Raw genomic sequence first — 22,042 nt, forward strand, 5'->3', positions numbered from 1 at the left:
AGAATACCCTGTTCTTCATTGTCTGATTCGGTATAACTTTTAAAACTCAAATGATGCTTCTTTTGGCTGCCCTTGGCATGTTCCACTTTGCGTTCAATGCTCTGTTCTGCCTTTCTTCCCATTCATGCCAGGCTCGCATTCACCCGTGAATATGTCCTGCTCCTTTTATTCTTATTAAATCTGAGCTTGTCATATGCATCCTGGGTATTACATTAAGATACCTTTTGACTTTCACATCAAAAGTATTGGTCGTTGGAGTGTCAGAAATTGATTTTTGACAGTCATTTGCCCCAGAGTCTTAAAAATCTGTCTATGGAAGTGTATTTTTAAAAAGCTTGCTATGCTAAAATAGAAAAAGGCTGTAGATTTTATTCGAGGAAGTCAGTGCGCAAGCCCTGGCTATCACAAATTCAAAATGGCACATACACCCCCTCAGCATTTGCTGGAGGTCCTTTTGGGAGTGTCTCCTACCTCACATTGATTAACTCCCTTGCCCATCAATGCGGGCTCCCAATAGCCTTGTCTCTACCGAATACAACCCTGTCCCGCTGGCCAAAGCAGATTGAACCTGGGGCAGAAAAATGATTAGACTGTACCAATGAGAGTCCTTCTTCATTGAACTACAAATTGGTTCTAGGAGATCAATAAAATTTTGGTACAGTTTGGGCTGGTCACTCAAGCAAAAAAATTGTAAATATAAAGACTGTGAGAGAGAGACATCCTTTTTCCAGAAAAAGAAGTTGGACATTTCACAAGAGGCATAAATAAGGGTCCTGGTGCTTTTGAGTTCATGGTTTCAGGGTCTGGCCCGTGAGTTCCTTGAGACGCTTTTTAAATCTCCCCCCACGTTTTTTTCCCTGCAGCCAATCTGGTGAGATCTCCTCATATCCAGACAGTCCTAACTAACCCAGAGTTTTTTTTCTTTTGGATCAATTTCATAGTCGAGTTTCTTGTATTATTTGAAAAATCAGTTCAAAGAAGCTTAACAGCAATTTAAGCAGAATTTCCCGGTCAAATTTGGCCTAATATTGGGAAAAAGAATAGCAATTTGCAAAAAGCATTCAAATTTGGGGTTTTTCTCCCCGCTTAGGGAAAGAAAAAAAAAAAAGACTGACCAAAGAACACAAGGAAGGAGAAGCACAGAAAGAAAATTATGATCATAGATTACAGAGTTTATCACAGCAAAGGGAGCATGGGCAGGGACACAGACGCATGTCGCGGGTGACTCAGTATCAAGTGGCACAGAGTGGGGTCTCTCTCAAGTGGCTTGCTGATGACAGGGTTTGTTAAGCTTGGCTTTACACAGAGCCGAAAAGCCACCGCATAAGTTCCTCAGGCACTGGCACTGGGCGCACAGCTTGAGCCAGGAAAAAGCCTGCTATGGAGTTTGATTTTTGCAAAGCTCAGGGAAGGAAGCATATTTCAAAGGGCCGGCTGCTAAGCAGCCATTTCAGGCTGCCATTTTTGTTTCTGCAAGACAACAAGACAACAAACAGAAGGTGTTTCTTGCTTCTCTGATGACTGCGGACCAGCTCCGTCCTGGGCAATGTAGAGGACTTATCCACTGTCAGTGGCTGCAATCACACCTTCTCCAATGAGGCTGAACCCCAGCCTGGGGGAGGGGCCCACATTTCATGTTTGTCCTTCCCTGGGCACTCTCCCTCAGCCCCCGTGTTCCCTTTAAAGTTCTTTATCTCTTTATAGTCAGCATCCTACCATAGCTTAATAATTCTTTAATTCCCCCACTTCAAATAATAATAACTACAATAAAAGGCATTGGACAAACTAAATACTAAGTCATAAACTTACATAAAGATAACTAGGTATCATGATATTTGCAGCCTCGGCATATCGGAGCATCATAATGGATTCCAAGACCATTTCTGTTAGCGAGTGCCATCCTTGAATTTCAGAGCCAATAACCTTATATTCCTCTTGAGAGAGCTGTATTGGATCCTAGTACCAAGATTTTTTCTAAGTTCTCAAATTATATTTTAATTTTGGGGATGGAGATTATACCAACCGGCTGATAATAATCCACAGCACAATGGGATATCGTACAGAGTTCTAGAAGTTTCTACAAGTATTTCAGCCTGAAGCCCAATCTAATGACACCTGCACGATGACTCACAGCCATCAACACCACCCCACTCCAACCACAGACCAAAATCAGAAAAATATACTCCTTTATGAAAGCCGATATCCAAAGAAGGTAAAGCTTTAATCAGGCACCTAGGTATTGCCAGGCACTTAACTAGTGATGTGTGTTAAAGTAGAGAGAGAGCGGGTTGGAGAGTGGCTCCTGACATCTGCTTCTAATAAAGGCTACACTTCTGGTCTTTTTCCTCCGTTTCCCATGAACATGGCTGTGAGTAGCTGCAATGCTAACCTTGCAGGTATGATCTTATTCCACAGAGGATGGAACTGGTACCCACAAAGAGATATCTGGAGCCAGAAGTTCTAAGATTTTATACCTTTCAGATCTAAATTTGTCAAAGAACCCAGAGCAAATGAACCTAATTTCTCTACTCAGGAGAGAAGACGAAATATTTCCATTTTCACTGACAAGGACTTCTGGCAATTTGGATGAATGATGCCGAGAGAAGAGAGTGATGGATTTTGAACTTCCTAAGGAAATGAACTTCAAAAGAAACCCTAAACATCACGCATCTCAAGTTGCTTTGTTTTCTTATTCGTGACCTTCATCTACCTTCTCTTCCATAAAGCAAAAGGAAATGTGTCACTCTGGTTAATAGTGACTGCTTCCTTGTCATACATCAACTAAAATAAGGTGTTTGATCGGGACAGATTGAAGGAGACATGGGCGAATATTTAAAAAGTGCTTTTTAAAAAAACATTCTCGATTATCCACGGCACTTAAAAAATTCTTGTTTTCCCGTAACACCCCGTTTCCTATAGTTCTTTAAAGGTAGAGAAATTATATGGCATTCAGTCGCAGTTGATTACTGCCTTGTTTGTGTAGCTGGTATTGTTTACAACACTGTTGTGATAATGTTGAGCATAGCGGAGTTGTGATTAGCCAGAAAACAATCCTCGCTTGAAAACTCTGCAGTGATTTTCCTATGAAAACAGTACCCAACACTCCCGTTTTTAAGGAGAGGTTTTACATAATGTATTATTTCCCTTCTTGGAAGTAACTTGTCTATGCAGGGGGAAAAAAAAACCTCCAAAAAACGAAAACTAAAACAATTTAGACTGCTCATGATTACAGCTACCATGATTTTTGAACATAAATTCCTAGAGGACAAGGATGGAACGGAAACCTATGCAGCAGACCCATTGGGCAGGGGTCATGCTGCGGGTTTAATACTGTATTCTGGAGCTCTAGTACAGAGCCTGGATTACGTTTGGAACTTACTGATTATCTGCTGAGTGTCATTGAGAAAATCAGACAAGGAGTCCAAAGCACATTGAAAACTCATTTGCAAAGGGATATGAGAGGGGAGGAGATTGGAAAGGAAGTGAATGCATGGATGAATGAATGAGTGAATGAATGATCACATCCTCAGGGCCAATTAACAGTAAGCCAACAGACAGAAGTAGTACAACCGTGATCTAGAACGTGAACTGTTTGGGGGCAGGAATGCACCGTTCGTCTGATTGGCCAGCATTCAGCACCAAAGTCAGCTTGCAGTAATGCTTTTCGAATAAACAAACAGATGGATACATGGATGAAGCTGCTTTAACCTAAACTTTTACCCCCAGGCACAAATAGCAGCTGCCGTACCTATAATAAATCTTCTCTTTTTTTAAATCAATGTAAATTTAGGCAATTTCTTCAGCTGAAAAAAATAATGACTTGACAAGTTATAAGTACGGTAAGGAGCAGAATCTGTCCTACAGGCTAACATTTGACAGCCCCCACCTCCACGGAGAAAGTATTTGCAACTTCGTACATCTTAAACTAGTCAGATAGTGTTGATGGCTACGTTAATTCCGGTACACATCACCTAAGCTGGTGGCATGAAGTGTCTCGCATTGGTCTGGAACCTGAGAATGCCATCGCCAAATGAGATGCAGACATGACATGATCCAGCTAATTAAGCCACCACAGGGAACCTTCTTGCTGGGTTTGGAGGAAGTCCATTTAAAGCCTTGCACACAGGGAAGTTCCAAAGAGCGCGTAAGTAATCTTGACACAGAGAAACAGAAGATGCCTAAGTTTGGGACATCATGTATCCACAAGGTCACTAGGGATGAATCAAAGATTTTAAGTCAAGACCAGAAAGATATAAAAGCTATTCGCTGAATTGTCAAGGTCAGGAGGAGGATTGGTTTGGAGAAGAAAATGGGTCCAATTTTGGGCATGTCTCTTTGAGGTGACAGGTGGACATCCAGAAAGAAATGATGAGCAGTGAGTCGGAAGTACACATCAGACTCCCGCAGGGCAAGAGTCCAGTAGATACTTGGATGTGAATACCGTAAGGATGGCAGGTGAAGATGAGGCAAAGGAATAGAGAGAGGAAGAGCCAAGGGAGTAACCATGTGGATGGAAAGAACAGCCCAAGGACACCAATGAGACATTGGAAGGTAGGAGGCAGGTCAGGGCACCCTGATGTTTCGGAAGAAGAGGGAAAAAAAGAGTTGCTAGAAAAAAGCCATACTCAACAATGGTGAATTTTGTAGAGTATACGGAGGGTAAGGACTGAGAAAAGGTCATTAATAAGTGACCTTCAAATAATGAGTTTCGGCTGTGATGAGTTATGGAAACGAGAATACAGGGTCAAGCGTGAACAGTTATCGAGGCAGCAAGTTCTAAATATTCTTTCAACAAGAGCTGATTTTTTTAAAAAAAGAACATGCATTATTCATGCTTTAAGATTCAACTGAAATACTACTGCCCCACTTCAGAAGATTACATGAAAACAATTGGAGAGAAGAATAAAAGGTTGTTATACTGATTAAAAAAAAACTTAATTATAAAATATAACAGATATGGAAAACAGATGGAAACAAATGCTTAGTGTAATGAATCTTATAAAGTCAACACTTTGTAGCCACGGTCCACAGATAGAAAGGGATAGAATTTTGTAGAGATAGAAATTTGCCAGGTACCGTGAGCCCCCACTGTGTGACTGAGGAGCACGATGCATTCAACCCTGCACAACTGATATACTTAAGATATGACTGCTATAAAAATAGATGCTTTTCTCTACCTACTTAAGAAGTAATCTGTTAAAATAGCCTTTAAGAAATTACTTTTAAGAAAATCATCCCAAGTAAAGACTGTTAAATATAAGTGTGTACTTTGCTTTATAAAATAAAAATGGTCCTGAAAAGTGGAGTGTACATTCAACTTCTGAATACCGGATGTCATTTTGAATTCATTTTATACACGTTTATTACTTGAAAGAGTCCTACCCGAATCCTTGTGTAAAGTGAATCATCAGTATGTTCTTTAACTCCATGTATAAAAATCGATTTTCATGTATTTGAATTACATAAGATCAGGGCATATGGGGCCTAGAATTAGCTAGGTAAGGAGGTGCATTTTTAGAGAACTTTTAAAGACAAGATTCATACATTTTTCTACTAGCAGGCACAGGCAAGTATGATCTGCTTCGTTCCTGGAGGCAGGAAGTTAGAAGACAGTGAGATTTCCTGTCTTGGACCGGTGTTGGCGTCTGACAACTGGTTTATTATAGAATCCCTTTGAATGCACATACCTGCTCTCATTTCCCTGCTGGCAGTTGGGATATTGCAAAATTTATCAAATACGTCTCAGAGCTGGTGTCACTTCTCATTCCATTCAAAGAGAATCATGATTTAGGTCTTAATTAAATACAAACCCAAACAAAATCTCATTTTGCTCTTTTTTCCTGGTTTGTGATCTGTGGTATATTGACCTACAGAAAAAGAGCTAATTGTCTTAAAAGCTTTTTTTCTCCCTTTGTTTTCCTTTAAAACGAAACTTTAAAGAAAATGTGTGACCATTTAACATAATTTCCTTCAATTTCTAAGGCTGTGAAAATCAATGCCTTGAAGCAAATGAACAGATGGTAAGAGAGAGGTTCATAAATTACAGCTCCCCGCCCCCTTCCCGAAAATATGGAGCTATCATTAATTTCCAAATAATAGCAAATCCTCGCAGGGGATAATGCCAACAGTCTGAGTAATGTAACCCATGCCAGGCCCTGGTGCTACTCTGTCTTCAGAGAACAAATTGACTGCTGTTCTTAAACCATTCCACCAAAACATTAGTGGCAAACACCATCCCTACAACGTCGTGGGCAGGTGTAAAAGCCATGGACTTTTCAGAAGAGACTTTCCAGCCTGCACAGAAACGAGGAAAACCAGGAACCACAGAGACGAACATAAATGCCTCTGAGGACTAGGCTTGTGCCCGTACTGATGCATGAAGCATGCATGTCCCCAGGTGAGGGGACAGTGGAAATAGGGAGTTTTCCTGCCTGTGTAAACGCACTCAGATTAAAACAATTACAAGCAAACAAGAATAAAGCAACCAACCCAAAATTCACTGTGCTAGACATTTAAAAAAAAAAAGCACGTGGGGTGGGTTACGTCCTGCGCTGCGATTTTTAATCTCGTGTAAGCTCTATCAGTGGTGGGCTGATAAACCAGCTCTCTGAAAAGAGTAGGTCCTGATTTGTAGCCTTGCCTATTTCCGTGGTGTAAATATTCCCGCCACGGCCAGGTTCAGGCTCTTAATGGTTGAACAACAACTAGCAAAATTCCCGAATATTCAATAATCAGCTCTCTTTTGCTGATTATAGAAGCCAGTTCCAGAACTCCATTGACTCTAGTTCTCTGCCACCAATTTATGGCCCAATCTTATTTTCCCTGTCTTTGGAATGCAAATTAAAAATTAAAAAATTAGGCTTGAATTTTAAATGTTTGAATATTGGCTCAATTCTAAAGAAACCTGTCAGATTTGGGTATGTGGACATCAAGTGGATTTATTATTGTTGCTTTAAAATGAATTAATAATTTCAAAATTCCTGATTTAATTGCTATTATAATAAATATTGATAGCGATTAGTAAATATTGATAACACACATAAGCAAAAACTCTTAGCATTCCTTAATCATCATTAAGAGTGTAACAGAGTTGGTTCTTTTTTTTTTAAGGCGAAGCAACCTTTGGTTGACCTCACAGATTGCAAGGACCTTGTCAGTTTACAATCCCTTATTTTTTTATTTTTTATGCCTACAGCACCTGGTCTTCCTAGATGGTCTCCTATCCAAGTACTAACCAGGCCTGACCCTGCTTAGCTTCCGAGATCAGATGGGATTGGGCTTGTTCAAGGTGGCATGGCTATAGACAACAGGGTTGGTTCTGAGACCAACTAGTTTGAGAATCACCGCCATACAATAACGCATGTCCAATTAACACATTCATTAGAGAAAAGATTTAGACTCTCTTGCCCACAGGGGTCTCACTCCATTGCAGCTGGCATCCCACTGGAGGATGATTATAAACATAAGTGTCTTCCTTTTGTATTAGAGCCAGTATGCAAATGCTTGCTGAAGGCATGAACAGGAGCGGGAAAAGGATAAAGTCACGTGAGAGGGAAACATCAAACCTAAGGATCAGTCACCTATGATCCCGAGCTGCCTAAACAGTAGCTACTCATGTCCAAGGGCGGCCCTCAGTGGGTACCAGCAGGGGGACTGGCCTATGGTGTCCATGGCCTCATCTTTGTGCACAGATTGTCATCACTTGGGACAAAGCATCTCTGTGCAGGTCACGTCTGCCTGGGTATACCCAGCCAGATGCATGTTAATAACAGGTATTGGACTGCTGTATGAAGGACTACAATTACCAACTCTAGATGTATGCAGTGTTATCTTGATATTCAGCTGCCTATGAAATTGGAACTTAGGTCTAGGTCTGTAGACAGATTGTTAGTAGCACATTTATTAGGGTCATACTTGGACTACAGTTACCTATGATAACTACCTGCTTATTTAAAGCCATGTGCATGCCTTAATTTATTATCATCCTTATCGCTACAGAAGAAGACATACATAAATTTTAGAAGTATTTGTGAATGGCAGGCAGATTTTTGTCCAGAAGGCATGGGGTTTTACTTATTGTACGCAAGAAGGGGTTGATGGAGACCGTTGCATGTTGGGAAAAACACGTCCCCTGATTCTTATATTTTCACATGGGGTATCTCTGGGGCTCTTGAGCCAGCCCTCTACACACTGCAGCCAATGGTTCCTGATTCCGGTTTCTCAATGGGGTGGAGCTGGTCTAGAATGTAAGCACGTGGCAAGGGTTTTCTCTTCTTTCCTCTCTGTGATGGGTCAGCACGAGGCTGACACACACACACACTCTGAAGATTCTGATTCCCTGGGTGGCCCGCCTCTGCTCTAGAGTGGGTAGTGGTGGAAGGGTGGGGAGTGGGGCAGAGAGGATAAACGAGCATTCCAGTTGCATAGCAATGCCATGTTCTCCAAACAACTTTATCCGAAAGGGACATGGCGATGTCCACCTGCTAGGCTCCTGTGTTCTATTTTCATTATGGTTCCAAACTCAAAGGCAGGAAGGCCATTTATAAACCTCTTAGACCCTCAAACACAGGGTGGGTGGGGGTGGCTAACAAATGATGGAAGAAGCAGCCCCTTCAGAGATAAGACAAGACTTGATGCCACCCCACCCCCACCCCCACCCCCTGGGTTATACACCTGCCTCTACTTCTGCCTGGCTCTGGAAGACCCGGGGCGTGCTGTTGGTCTACAGCGGCCCTTCTTTTCTCATCAGTGAAATGCAGAAAATTATACCTACTTCACGGCATTATTCTGAGGGTGAGAAGGCAAAGCACCTCTCAGAAGGTTCTCAGAGAACTCCGCCATTTTCTTACACTCGCGACAGCTTGTAATCACAAAGGGATGATTGTGTGTCTTTACTGTATCTCTCTCCCACCCAACTGTCAACTCTATGAAGGCAGAGACCAGCGGTTACTGTATTCACCCCAGTGTGCCCAGAGACTGGCCACAGTACCTGGCAGGTAATAAATGCTCCATAAATGAATGAGTAAATGAAGAGGACTGTCTCGTTGACTATTGTTGACTGTCTCGTTGATTATTGTTGACTGTCTCGTGAATTACCTTAACGGGTAATTTCGTAATTTTTTATACAGTCTCGAGCACCGACAACTGTTTACAAGAGAAACATGTCAGGATTAAAACAAGGACTTGATTTCTAAACACAGACAGCCAGCAGGTTATGCCCAGTGACCACCTTCCTGCCAACCATTAGCCTTTGTCTCCTCCGCACCAGGGGATGGAGAAGCATCATTATGGGTACAGGAGATAATCCTCATTTGCTTTGGTGTTAAATCAGCACAAACAGCATGGGCACTCTTTTAGTCTGTAATTAGATTCAAAAAGATCAAAGCCAAAACTAATAGGTCACATGGCTCCAGTAAACGATATCTTTAACCGATGGGAGGAGGGAGGATCTCAGGAGGAATCTTTGGAGTGTTTGCATCAGGAGCAGAGAACAGCCTGTTGCTAAAGCTTCAAAGCAAGTTCTGATAGCCCCACTCTCTGCCATCAGCCGGAGAGGACCCCTCCTTGGCCTTCCTGTTTCCAGCCATTTAGAAATACTGAGTGTGCACACCACGCCACGGAGGCCTCAGACAGTGTTCTGGTATTTGATTGTCCTCGATCTTTGCATCTGCTTCTAACCTGGGTACTGAGCTTCTTCCCAGGTATTATAATGTCCCTGGACACATCGAAATGCCTTGTGCAGGTCCTGAGTTCAAATCGCCAAGGCCGGGACTAGAGTGAGATGAATGAGCTACTCAGCTCGGGCACAAAATGTAAGGGGTGCCCCAAAACTCAGTGATCAAGATAAAAATGTTTAAATGCAATTTATAAAAAATTAAGATTAATGCAAAAACGATTCATGAGGTACAAAAGGTCAAAATCTGAAATATAAAAACCAGATCGGACGTGGTCAGGATTAGGTGAGGTGAGGGAAGTCAAATTATGCAACTATGGGGTTGAATCCTGTTTTTCTTTCAGTTTTTGATATTTGGAAATGCACGATGCTCAGCTTCAGAGAGGACATTCACAGTGACCATCAGCAAATGAGTTCCACGTCCTAAAGGTCAGGAACTCGGCGATAAACAATAGCATCCTTTAAACGTGTTCATTCCCTTTGACCTTTCAGTATTGCCTCTAGCAATTTATTGTAAGGAAAGATTTCGAAATGCACATAAAGATTCATTGACGGCGACATTTATCACCATGGTATTTATAGCAAAGACGAGCCTGGAAACAGCCTTAGTGTCCAGCTGTAAAGAAACAGTTAACTAAATGCGGACACAGCCACACGATGGCAGGTTATGCCACCGTAATACGAGAAAGCAGCTACTATTTCCTCCGGAGGAGCGCGGAAAACCCAGTTCTTCCCCACTGTGTGTTTCTTTCCTGTGAGTCGCCTTCACTACTCACACAGAACATGCCACTTCACGTCACCATTGTGTAGGGTTTTTCCCCCCACACCAAGCAATTCTGTGACACCAGCTAGGGACCCTATAATTGAACTGCATTCTGACACTGTCTACCTGGAGATGGTGTCAGACCCCTCAAGCTAGGGGAGCAGGCTGTGGGACTGCTCCCCACTTCAGATGCCAAGCACAAGGTGTAGGTCCCCGGGTCTCCCACAACTTCCGTCTAATCTGGCTACAACTTAAGGGTTCCCCCGACCTCCTCCTCAGGTCTGATTAATTTGCTCACAAGATTTGGGGAAATACTTATATTTACCAGTTTATTAAAGATGTGATAAAAGATACAAATGAACAGCCAGATGACAAGGTACGTGGAGCAAGGTCTGGGAGGGTCCCGAGCATTGAAGCTTCCATCCCGCGGAGCTGGGGAACATGTGTGGGTGTGTTCATCCACCTGGAAGCTCTCTGAACCTTGCACTCTTGGGATTTTATGAAGGCTTCATCGCGAAGGGAGTTTGGACCATTAACTCCATGTTCAGCCCTTCTCTCTTCTCAAGAGAATGGGCAGAGCAGAGAGAGAGGCTGAATATTCCAAGCTTCTAATATGGCTTGGTCTGTCTGGTGACCAACCCTCATCCAGGGGCCATCCAGAATGACCTCGTTAGAACCAAAGACACTCCCATCACCCAGGAAATTACAAGAGTTCCAGGAGTTCTCTGGCAGGGACAGGGTCAAAGACTAACTGTTAGAATAAAAGGTGCTCAGGACTTACAAGGGTTCAGGAGCCCTGTGCCAGGAATGGGGGACAGAGACCAATATGTTTTCTATTATCTCACAGCAGCCATTAACAATTCAATTTTGAAGAATGCTCAGTGACATGGGAAAATGCTCCTAAAGTAAAGTTAGGTTGAAGTATACATGCAAAGGATGCTTAACTAAGATAAAAAGGAGGATGTCTAATCCTAACTGCAGACCCTACAGCAGTTACCACGACATTCAGGGAGGGGGGTTCACAGCAAATCACCAAACAGCCCACGAAGAGAATATTAGAACTTTGCCTGAGACCACCCTTCCTCTGCTGGTGTGGCAAGGCTAGTGTAGTAAGTACTGAGCAGGGAGAATTAGAACTTTTTCTCTTAATCTTCACCGACAACCAAAAATTGCAGGTACAATATAAACAGCCACACATGGTCTTTTTTCTGAAGGCACTTACTTTCCTTCAAAAAAAAAAAATACCAAACTGACTACAGTATATGGACTAGAAAACAAGATAGAACATCAACCACTTGTATATTCCAAATTTTCTTTTTACATAGTTACATTACTGAAAAGTTGAAAATACAGATGTGTGGGAATGTGCTTCTGTAATTACCCCATCGCTTTCTCATTAATTTCAGGCATGAGTATATATTGCCCACGCAGTAATGCTTACCTATCTTTGAGTGGAATTATAATCAGGTATATGCGGTCACTAAGAGGATGATGTGTTAAGCAATGCTGGCTATAGAGAAAATTCTGTTATCACCACTACAGTGTATCATTTCCATTAAAAAGTCTTTACAGTAAATCAGATTGGAAGTTTCTGTTGAGAAAGAATGAAGATGCTATCCGGGGCCATGGTTCAGTGGGCACTGCCATTCATCAGTGGCGTGACAATGCTGGACATCTTCACTGCCCCTTGACAAGTCCCTCTTCCATCATAGCTTGACCCAACTCTTGGATCTTCTTTCAAACTCTGATTTCTCATTCCCAGTCCTCAAGATCTCCTTTCCCTATGGCAGAGATGAGGCCAGTTGACTACTGAACCTATTTCCTCTTGGTCCTGAGAACATAGCTGAACTACATTTTCCAGTCTCTTGTGCAGTTATCACAGCCATGTGGCTATGTACTGGCCGGTTACATGTAGGTGTAAGTGGTGGATGCCCAGGCATGGCTCATCCACGCCTCCTGCATGTAATCTCCAGCCTCATTCCCATCTATTATTGAATGCAAAGTAGACAGCCATGAAGTAAAAGGTGCTTGGGTCCCTAAATGACTACAAGGAAGGCCAAGCATGATTTACAGTTTCCAAGAAATCGGGAACACCTGGTTTGGACTTTATATTGGCAAGAAATCCACTTTTATTGGTGAAGTCACTAAGATCTGGGGTTTGTCTGTCATAGCAGCTAGCATTCTCTAATATGCTCTTCTCCATTCTGTGAGTATTCAAAAGTCCATTGGAAGTGAGATCCAATATCATGTTTTCCCACTAGATGTCATCTATCCAGTTGGGTCACGTGAGCTGTGACAGCTTAAAAATGCCATAAAGTTGCTACTTTCTATGCCTCGGCAAAAATTAGTCCATGCCTTGTCAATTCTATAATTATGGAATTTACATGTATAAATAAAACTTTTTTTTTCTGTATCAGAATTTGAGCCATTTTTTACATTCGTTCTGTTGCTTTTTAATAATTCTAAGACGGTGTGACTAAATATGATACTTGCTTTTTTATTTATAGAAATACAGTATGCAGAGAAAAGAGATTGAATGAATTTTTAAAACCCATGCTCCATTTTTAACATGTCATAACTTCACCTTGGTTTTAGCTACTATTTGAAAATAAAAACTTTAGCAGCTTAAAAGTCATCTAATTGGACCATCTTCCTTTGAAGACAAAATCGCCTGCGCTAACCTTTTCCTACTCGGTGATTTTTTTTCTTCAGAGGACAGGTATGACAAATGAATCCCGCCACATCTATACCAGGTATAGATCAGCAGATTCTACTTGTTTATGGGGAGAAAAGATAACAGCAAAGAAGTAGTTCCCAGTGATTGCTTGGAAAATAATGAGGAAACCAGGGTGAAATGGGAAAGAAGCCTCGAGTTTAATAAAATACACAAATGTCTCAAAAGGACAAATGTCAGAGGACGGCTCAATTAGTCTTACCTGTACCATTTCACTCCCGACCTTTCTCCTCCAAAAGCAACGACCCATAAAACAAACGAGAGAAGCTGTTTTCTTTGGTTTTCTATTAAAAGTTTAATTTGCAACACACCCAAACGTGGGTTCTATTCTCTAGAGAAAACTGATGGACTTTCTGCCGTGGAAGGCATTGCAGGTTGGCGGCTAAGGAGAGGGCCATTCATTTCCCTCCGTGACAGGAGGCAGACCACAATGGCAGTTGCGACCCTGCTTGCTCCTGTTGCTATGAACATTTGGGACACTAAAATAAATTGATTGTACCAAAAGAATCTTTCACTTTCCCAACCACATCATCTTAATGGGAAATTCATACCACTCGGAGATGCATTTACTGCTGAAATGAAATGATGGCTTCTAAAATTACTTTAGCGCATATTGAATTGTGCCTAAGTTTATTGGGTTATGGGACAGCATTTTGATTTTAGTGAAGGCCATCATTCTAGGAGGCCCCAGACTCTGAGTCAATTATTCCTTCATCAAATCTGGGGATGTGAATTTCTGCGTTAGCATGAAATCTCCATCTCTTTCCTCTGCTTGAAATATCTTTGTTTCTTAAATTCCCAAACATGTTTATAGCCAAAATTAAGACTCAGGAATGTTACAGATCCCTGAAGAGAGCAATTAATACACATAAAATTCAAAGAAAAGGACAAAGGAGTGAAGACAGATAACTGCAGGGTAACGTGGTGTAGCTTTCAACCCTAAACACACTCAGGACAGAACTTCCAACTTAATGAGGCTGTGTATGAGACTGTTCTTTATTATCCACTTCTAATTAAGCATTTATTGGCCCCCTACTATGTGCAGGCACTGGACACTTCCTCCTGTGCTCCACTCTCTCAAGAAGACATGCTTGATGCTTCCTATTTCCTTTTTGTAATTAAATTTATTTGGGTGACATTAATAAAATTATATAGGTTTCAAGTGTACAGTTCAATAACACATCATATGTATATTGCAGGGTGTTTCTATCAGAATGATCCCTTATATTTGCAAAGCACCTAATTTTGTAAAATACTTTTTTTTTAAATCTAGGATCATGGTTTTTATTCTTCACATGGTCATTGCAAACTTCAGATGGAAAAATGTGCAAACACCTAGCACAGTGACTTGCACCAGCCTGTGCCCTTCATCATATTAGCTGCCTCCTTCATTACACTCTTGAGGCTGCAAACTAAAATAGCAGTGTCCCCATTTTTGCAGACATAAATACCGGCCCTGGAGAGTAAAGGACATTTCAGAAAGTCACCTAGCAAGCTTGTAGTTGGACTGGACTTGGAGCTTGTTCAGCCCACTCCCTCCCTGCTCTGGCCCCAAGTGCCTGGGGTGTCAGGAGCTCTGAAACAACACGGCAGAAGCTCCCTTTCTGAGCGAGCTGGTTCTCCTATAATTCCCTGCACCAGGCAAGCTCAGGTCAGAAATGCTGTCTCAGCAAGTCACGCATTCAGAATGCCTTCCCTGAAGACCTCGGGGGAATGACAGATGGAACCTAACGGCTGTTCCAAAGTGGCCCTAGCCGTAGTGGAAGGCACCCAGGTCTCCTGCAGTTCTGACCCTACTAAAGAGAATGCAAGGACGTAGTGTCCAGGTCACATGCAGGAGCTCATGGACCCAGGATCTTGCTTCTAAGCCTGCCTTCTGCACTTAACTGTGCTGCTGTCTTGGGCAGGTCGCTAACCACCCTCTTCCTCTATTGTCCAATCGTAATATGGGGAAATTTTAATACCTCACCGGGTTCGTCGGATTAGATAAGTAAAAGTGCTTTAGAACACAGCCTGGCATTTAGAAAGCACTTTATATTGGCGAAAAGAAAATGGTTAAATAAATCGAGAGAGGAACGATCTCGCTCGACTTTCTTGGATCAGGTGAGTCGGTGTTAAAGGAAATTAACTAGGAGACGTGAATGTGTGCCGGGGCTTTGTCCTCGGAGCCCAGACACAAAGGGCCTTTCAGGAGCAGCCAGGCCAGCTTGGGTGGGGATGCTGGGAGGGGAAGGCGGCCTAACCTGCAGGATGGCTGCCAGGCTCCGCCAGCTGCCAGGGCAACCAGGGCTCAATGCCAGCCAGCCATCCTGTCTGAGTCACTGGGTCATTTGAAGGCCCCTGAACTAGAGAGCTTAGAGCCATCACCTCTCACTGCAGATTCCACAATTGCTGAAATCAATTGATAAGCACGCCATCTACTCCCTTGAGAGAAAAAGAATAAGGGACTTGGAGTTGGAGAGAGGCGGTAGGCAGGTGGAAGGAAGGGAAAGAGAAAAGGCCAGAGCTTTATCTAAAATAATAAAATAAGATAAGATAAGATAAGATAAGATAAGATAAGATAAGATAAGATAAGATAATAAAATAAAATAAAATAAAATAAAATAAAATAAAATAAAAAATAATGGCTCAAAAGTAATGTCTATTACAAGTATTTGGGAGCTGAGAATGTATCATCTGTCAAGATGCAAAACCCGCTCTCTGAAGGCCACCTTTGCTCATCATGCTTTATCTAACCCAACACCCACTCCTCCCCCAAAGATCAGTTGGGCTGGGAGAGGCCACGAGCTGAAAGAAGCACAGGTGTGTGAAAGAAAGCTTGTATTTGAGTAACAAATACCAATGATACTGCCAGGACCTGCATGGTCCTCAGAGGAGTCAGCCAGCTGGGTGTTTTATCTTTCAAAAATGTCTCATTAAAAAAATAAAAAAAAAGTAATCCAAGACTGTAAGTGGGTGTTCACGTCCCCCACAGGTGTGACAAGCATGAGTAGAATATGAAGCAATTATCTGAATAGGATGTGCATTAAGCATGCCACTGTGAGAAACAAATTCAGCAAAACAATGTACTAAATTAAAGATAAGATCTATGCAGAAAAATTATAAACATAATAAATTATGTATAATACATAAATATGTATATAAACATGTTTATATTATAAGGCATGTACCATGGTACGCATTTTAATAGTATGTTTTCCACGTTTGCATATATGTGGTTTGAAAGATATTATAAAGAACAAATATACAACATATGAATTCATAGACAGACCAGGCTCACTTTGAATCCTTAGGAGACTCAGGGCAGTTCTGTAGAATAGTAAATATTAACATTTTTTCTCTTAAACTTATTTTTTTTCCATATCGGAAAGAGCTTTCTCCAATTGATTACAAAAACAATACATGCTCACTGTAGAAATTACGAAAAATACAATGAAATGAAGAAAATAAAAATCTATTATCTCACCGTTCAGAGATCACATCTGTGAACATTTCTGTATATTTACTTTTGGGCTTTTTTTTTTCCATTTTATTTACCAGTTTATCATGGACATGTTTCCATGTCAGCAAACACAGCTCTACCTAATTCGTGTTTAATAGTTCTAGAGTATTCCACTCTAGGGATGAGTCAAAACTCATTTACCCAATCAAATATTATTGGATTTGAGTTTGGTTTCCAATTTTTCACTGTAATGAGCAAGAGTTAAGTTTTCAAATCGTATAAAAACAAGACTGCATAGGACAGGCATGTATCAAAGAAACATAAAACAGTGTATTAATACTACCTGAGAGGTGAATGAAAGAGCAGTCATATGGGTGACTCCAAGGGGTGGCTTCCCCAAATCTCAGCTGTGCTGTTTCCCACAGAGACAAGTGGAAGGAAGATGAGGGCTCTGAGCTCTCTCCTTAACTGGCACCGAGGCAGGACAGAGGGTGGGAGGAGAGGGAAGAAAGGCTAGAACATGATTGCAAGCCTTAATTTCTAAATGCATTTTTGCTGCAAGCTCCTTTTCTAGGTGCCTCTGGCAAAGACGTCTTTCCTGGCGCCCCAGTACAATGTCTCCTGCTCTAACTGGGGTCGATTTCTCTTTAGTAACTATGTGCCAAGCACCTGCTTTACACAGGTGAACAAGACAGACACAATTCGGCCCTCATAGAGCTTATAATTGAGCACAGGAATAACCAGATAATTCTATAAAGTCATCGATCCTATGATAAGTTCTGGGAGGGGGTGCTAACTGGTGGTGGGGTACATGAGATCGTGTGCTCAGAAAGGCCATTTTAAGAGGTGACATTTAAGCTAAGAGCAGAAGACTAGAAGAAGCAGCTGTGCAAAGCACCAGAGAGCTCTTGACACGTGAAAATGACGTGGGCAAAGGCCGGAGGTGGGAGAGTCCCGCCCACCTACACGACGGACAGTGTGGTCGGGCAAGGTGTGGAAGGGAACAGTGGGATAGATGGTCACTTCCTCCTGGTTTGCCTGAGGCTTTCCTGGTTATAAAGCCTGCAGTCTCAAGTCCTTGGAACCCTTTGGTCCGGGACAAACTGAACATTGGTCACCTTTTGGGGCAGAGTTTTTAACAAAGAGACTTACAAGTCATGAAGGAGAGTGTGGATATATTCCAAATTCAGTGGGGGAACACTAGAGTCTGCGGGAACGTGAGATGATGTGAAGTATCTCCGAATGCTCAAGGTGAAAATACAGAAATCGTTCCTGAATAATTTCTCACCTCTATCGTCACATCATCAGTCTATCAATGCTGTCTCCGCACTCACTTCTTTCTCTATTATTACTACTCTAGTCCAAAGCCCTACAAATGTTGATTCAAAGCAGGAGCTCTGGAGACAGACTTTCCAGTTCACATCCTGGTTCAGCTACCTACAAGCTGAGTGATCTCTAGGAACTTACTTAACCTCTCTGTTTACCAATTTCCTCATCTGTCAAATGGAGATATAGAGGGTCATGGTGAAGATTGAATAAACTGACACATGTAAAGTGTTTAGATGACGCTTGGCACTTCACAAACTTCCGATAAATGCTAGCTTTCATGTTAATAGTTAGAACATTCCTCTCTTGGTAGCACAATTCCGAAAACTTCTTACCTGTCTCCCTGTTTTCACCTTCACCCCAACCTCCAACCTTTTCACCACCTGTTCGCCAGCCGCAGCCAGAGACATCTTTGTAACAAATCGGACTTTTGTCGCCACCGTTCCACCCATCCTAAAATCCTTCAGTGACTTCCATTGTTCTTGAAATAAACTTCAAACACTTTCTTTGACCTCAGAGGTCCTTTGTGACTTGAGTTATATCAGCCTCTTCCTGGTAGCTTTTCAATTTTTTTCTTTTTTCTTGATAACGTGAAATGTCTCTATAATATTTTGATGTATGAGTTGTTACTACTACTGTTGTTATTATCCAGCCCTGGGTGCAGCCCCGTGGGTCTGTTTGATCTGAAGACACGTGACTTTATTCAGCTCTAGGAAAACCCAGCTGTTGTCTTCACAGGCTGCCTCCCCTTCATTCTATTTTTCCTCTTGCTTCTTCTTTGACCTCTAGTCCCTGACTTTAACTTTCATTGTAGAATTCCCATTTTCATTCCTGTATACTGCCCTCTGAGAGAACCTCTTAGCTTGATATTCCTGCTTGCTTTCCATGTTTGTTCATTTCTCTAGTCTACTGAGAAAACGAGGTAGGTGATTGTGGTGATGTGGTTTTTCCCCAACATTTGTATTTCTTTTATTTCCAAGATCTCTAATGGTTCTTTGTTAAACCCTCTCCCCTCTGATAACCCACACAAGGCCGTCATGGCAGGTGCTGTCCTGCCTTCTCCTGCATCATCAGTGTCGATCCCTCTCTCTCTACTGAGTCATTCTATTTGGCAAGATACAATATGCCCCACTGAAAACAAAAACAAAAAAAAAAAAAACAAAAAAAACCCCGTTTATTCTAACTTCATATTCTCCTCCAGCTACTGCAATTATTATCTATTCCCTGGTAAAAGTCTTCAGAAAAGTCACTTCCACTCCCTATCTCTACACCTCCCTTCTCTGCTCTTTCTCAGACTCGCCCCAGCTGGGCTTTTGTCACCATTTTTGACAAATGACCTTATCATGGTCACCAACAACCTCTCCAAGGCTACAACCAATGATCAGCTGGGGCCCTCATCCTAGTTCACAGACCAGCAGAGTTTCCCACACAGCATCGCTTCCGGCCTCTTCGAGCCTTCTCCTCATCTCGCTATGGGTCAACGCTCCTCTGACCTCACCGGTGTTCTCTCTGTCTCTGCGTTTCTCTTCCTCATCTCTCCAGCCTCCGAAACGGCCTCCCCAGGGCTCAGTCCTGGGACCTCTTCTCTCCTCATGTACGTGAATTCCCTAGAGGAACGTGCTCTCGGTCTCATGACTCTGTATCTAACCTGGTTCTTTCTCCCCGACGCCAGACTTCCCGCCCCGCATCCCCACCGGGACAGCTCCCAGGCGTCTCGAAGCCGACTCTCAGATCCGCCCTCGGCGATGCTCTCTCACCCTCTGCCGTCCTTAGTCTTCCAGTTCGTCGGGCCCTTGGACTCCTTTTGTTCCCTCTCACCTCGCATCCAGTACGTCAACAAATATTGTTGGGATTATCTACAGAAGGTTTCCAGTAGTTGACCATTTCTCTCCTCCTTTAAGAAGTAATGGTCCAAGTCACTTGATTTCTTACCTGGGTTCTTACCTAGTTTCCCTTCCTCACCCACCACCCCCACCGCATAGTCAATTCTTCCCACAACAGTCCAAATTATTCGTCTTAGACTATTTATCACATCAGCCCTTTGCCCCAAATCCTCTGTAGCTTCCCCTGCCTGCTCCGAGGGAAAGCCAGAGTCCTTCCAAGCCATAAATGAACTGCCCGACACGCCCCTGCTGTTCCGATTTATACTCTCGCTCTCGCTCACCCTACTCCAAACACATGGGTCTCCCAGTTGCTCCTCGAAGAGTTTAGACATCTTTGTGACTCAGGGCCCTGATCTCTGCCGTTCCTTCTGTCTGGAATGTTCTTCCTCTTGATGTGCACTCGGCTCATTCACTCTCTCGCTTTACTTCCTCGCTTCCTTTTCTGACCATCCCATATAAACAGCATCCCCCTCCCCATTCCTGTACCTCGTAAACCTCTAATGCTGCCATATTTCCCCCTGAGAAATCATCCGACATATTATATATTTATATGTTTCACTGGTTATTTGTTGTTTTTTCACTGGTTATTTGCTCCATGAAGAGTGGGATTTAGCTTTATTTACAGTTGATCCCACTGTGCTTCACCTGTGTCCACCATGTAGTGGGAACTCGCTAAATACAAGTGGACTCAATGAACAGATAAATGGAGGGCCTCTGCTGTGATTTCTTGGAATAATATTCTATGCTATCTCTCTGAGGATATTCTTATACTTATTTTTAAATCTTATTCCATTTTCTCTATTAACGATTTTTCTCAGATGTAAGTTTTTCAGTTTATTAAGTTTCTAGTTCTATAATTTCTGCCTTGTTTTGTTGGTAGTTTTCAAATGTTTAATGATTTTTTTCAAAAAAAAAATTGTGAGTCATTTTGTAATGGAAGTCCCTAGCAGATAATTTTCTGTTTGTTTTGTTTTGTTTTTGTTTTTGTTTTTAGATGGCCTGCTCTGGACAAGCAAAGCTGTCCCCTCTCCTCTTCTCTCTGGGCTTCTAGGATTGAATCCTAAGGGACACTCAGGCCGAGACAAGGAGTCATCAGCAACACAGGGTAAAAGCGAGGTGTGTGAGGTCCCCAGAAGCCCATACAGAAGAAGGTTATAGGACAAGTAACACCAAATGATTCCAATCACTGGGCTTTGGGAGAATAAATCTATCCACACTGATGAAGAAGAAATGGGCTTATCAATGAATCAGAAGCATTCTATTAATGAAAACAAATTTCTGATGTACTTATAGAAGAAAAACTCATTTTTTCCTTCTTAAGAAATTATGGTTTCTATAGAAAATTTCTATAAAAAATTATGAGCCCTTTCTAGAAGGGCAACCTTCTTGGTCAAAACACATTTTTTAGCCATCTGTGCCAACAGCTTAATTGTGCCTCCCTGAAATAAAAACTGTACTCTGACATACACCAGCAAAATCTAGAAAGGGGCTGGCACAGAAGGAACGAGACCGTCCTACAACTAGACCGAGAAGGCAGTCACTTAATACGCTCAGACTTCTCAATCCCAAACCTCTGTCCTCAGCAGACTTTCATGTTGCCCAACCACTCAAGATTTCTTCCTCTTTGAAGTGTTGGCCGGCACCCTTTTCCTCTCCTCTCGGCGACTCTGATTTAGGCTTGTTACTCTCCTCCCCAGCACCCCGTGCTGCTGTTTCTTTCTGTATTCTTCATGCTGCCCTGCAGAACTAAGGAGAAAGAGCAAACCTCGCTGTCTGGCGCATGGTGAGCACAGAATAAACCTTTACCGAAAGCATTGCTTTTCCCCTGAGCTTTCTCTCCTTCCTAATGTGAGCAGGATCCTGTAGGTACAGCCTTCCCAAGGCCTGGTGGGAGAGAGAAGTTCTGGGAGGGAGCACAGAGAACAATGTCGAAGGGGCAAGCCTTACTGGGGGAGGCAGGTCAAGGGACCCGGGCCAGAGAAACAGAAGCCTGATGCAGAAGAAGGGATAACAGCCAGGGGAAGAGGAAAAATCCTGGGACCGAGATTAAATTGGTTCCTCAATTCCACCCAAGGCAGAAGATGGTGGAGCAAGGATGATAACAGCATTGCCACACGGAGCCAAATGCTGGATGCCGGGAGAGGCCCATCCTGTCTGGTAATTTCGCTAAACCTGCATTTCGCTTGTTTATTTGCCCCCACTGTCTTTCTAAAGTACCAAG

At 42.5% G+C, this 22,042-nt stretch overlaps 1 protein-coding gene and 1 pseudogene across 1 annotated transcript in view; both read right to left on the reverse strand.

Moving 5' to 3' along the window:
• The window catches only part of LOC120585701 (uncharacterized), a 535,818-nt gene that overhangs the window by 285,317 nt on the left and 228,459 nt on the right, over nucleotides 1-22,042 (reverse strand). The window lies entirely within an intron of this gene.
• LOC120585955 (uncharacterized) lies at nucleotides 7,187-7,305 on the reverse strand (annotated as a pseudogene).

The sequence above is a fragment of the Pteropus medius genome, unplaced genomic scaffold (assembly GCF_902729225.1).
Source record: "Pteropus medius unplaced genomic scaffold, Ma_sr-lr_union100, whole genome shotgun sequence".
NCBI classification, from domain to species: domain Eukaryota; kingdom Metazoa; phylum Chordata; class Mammalia; order Chiroptera; family Pteropodidae; genus Pteropus; species Pteropus medius.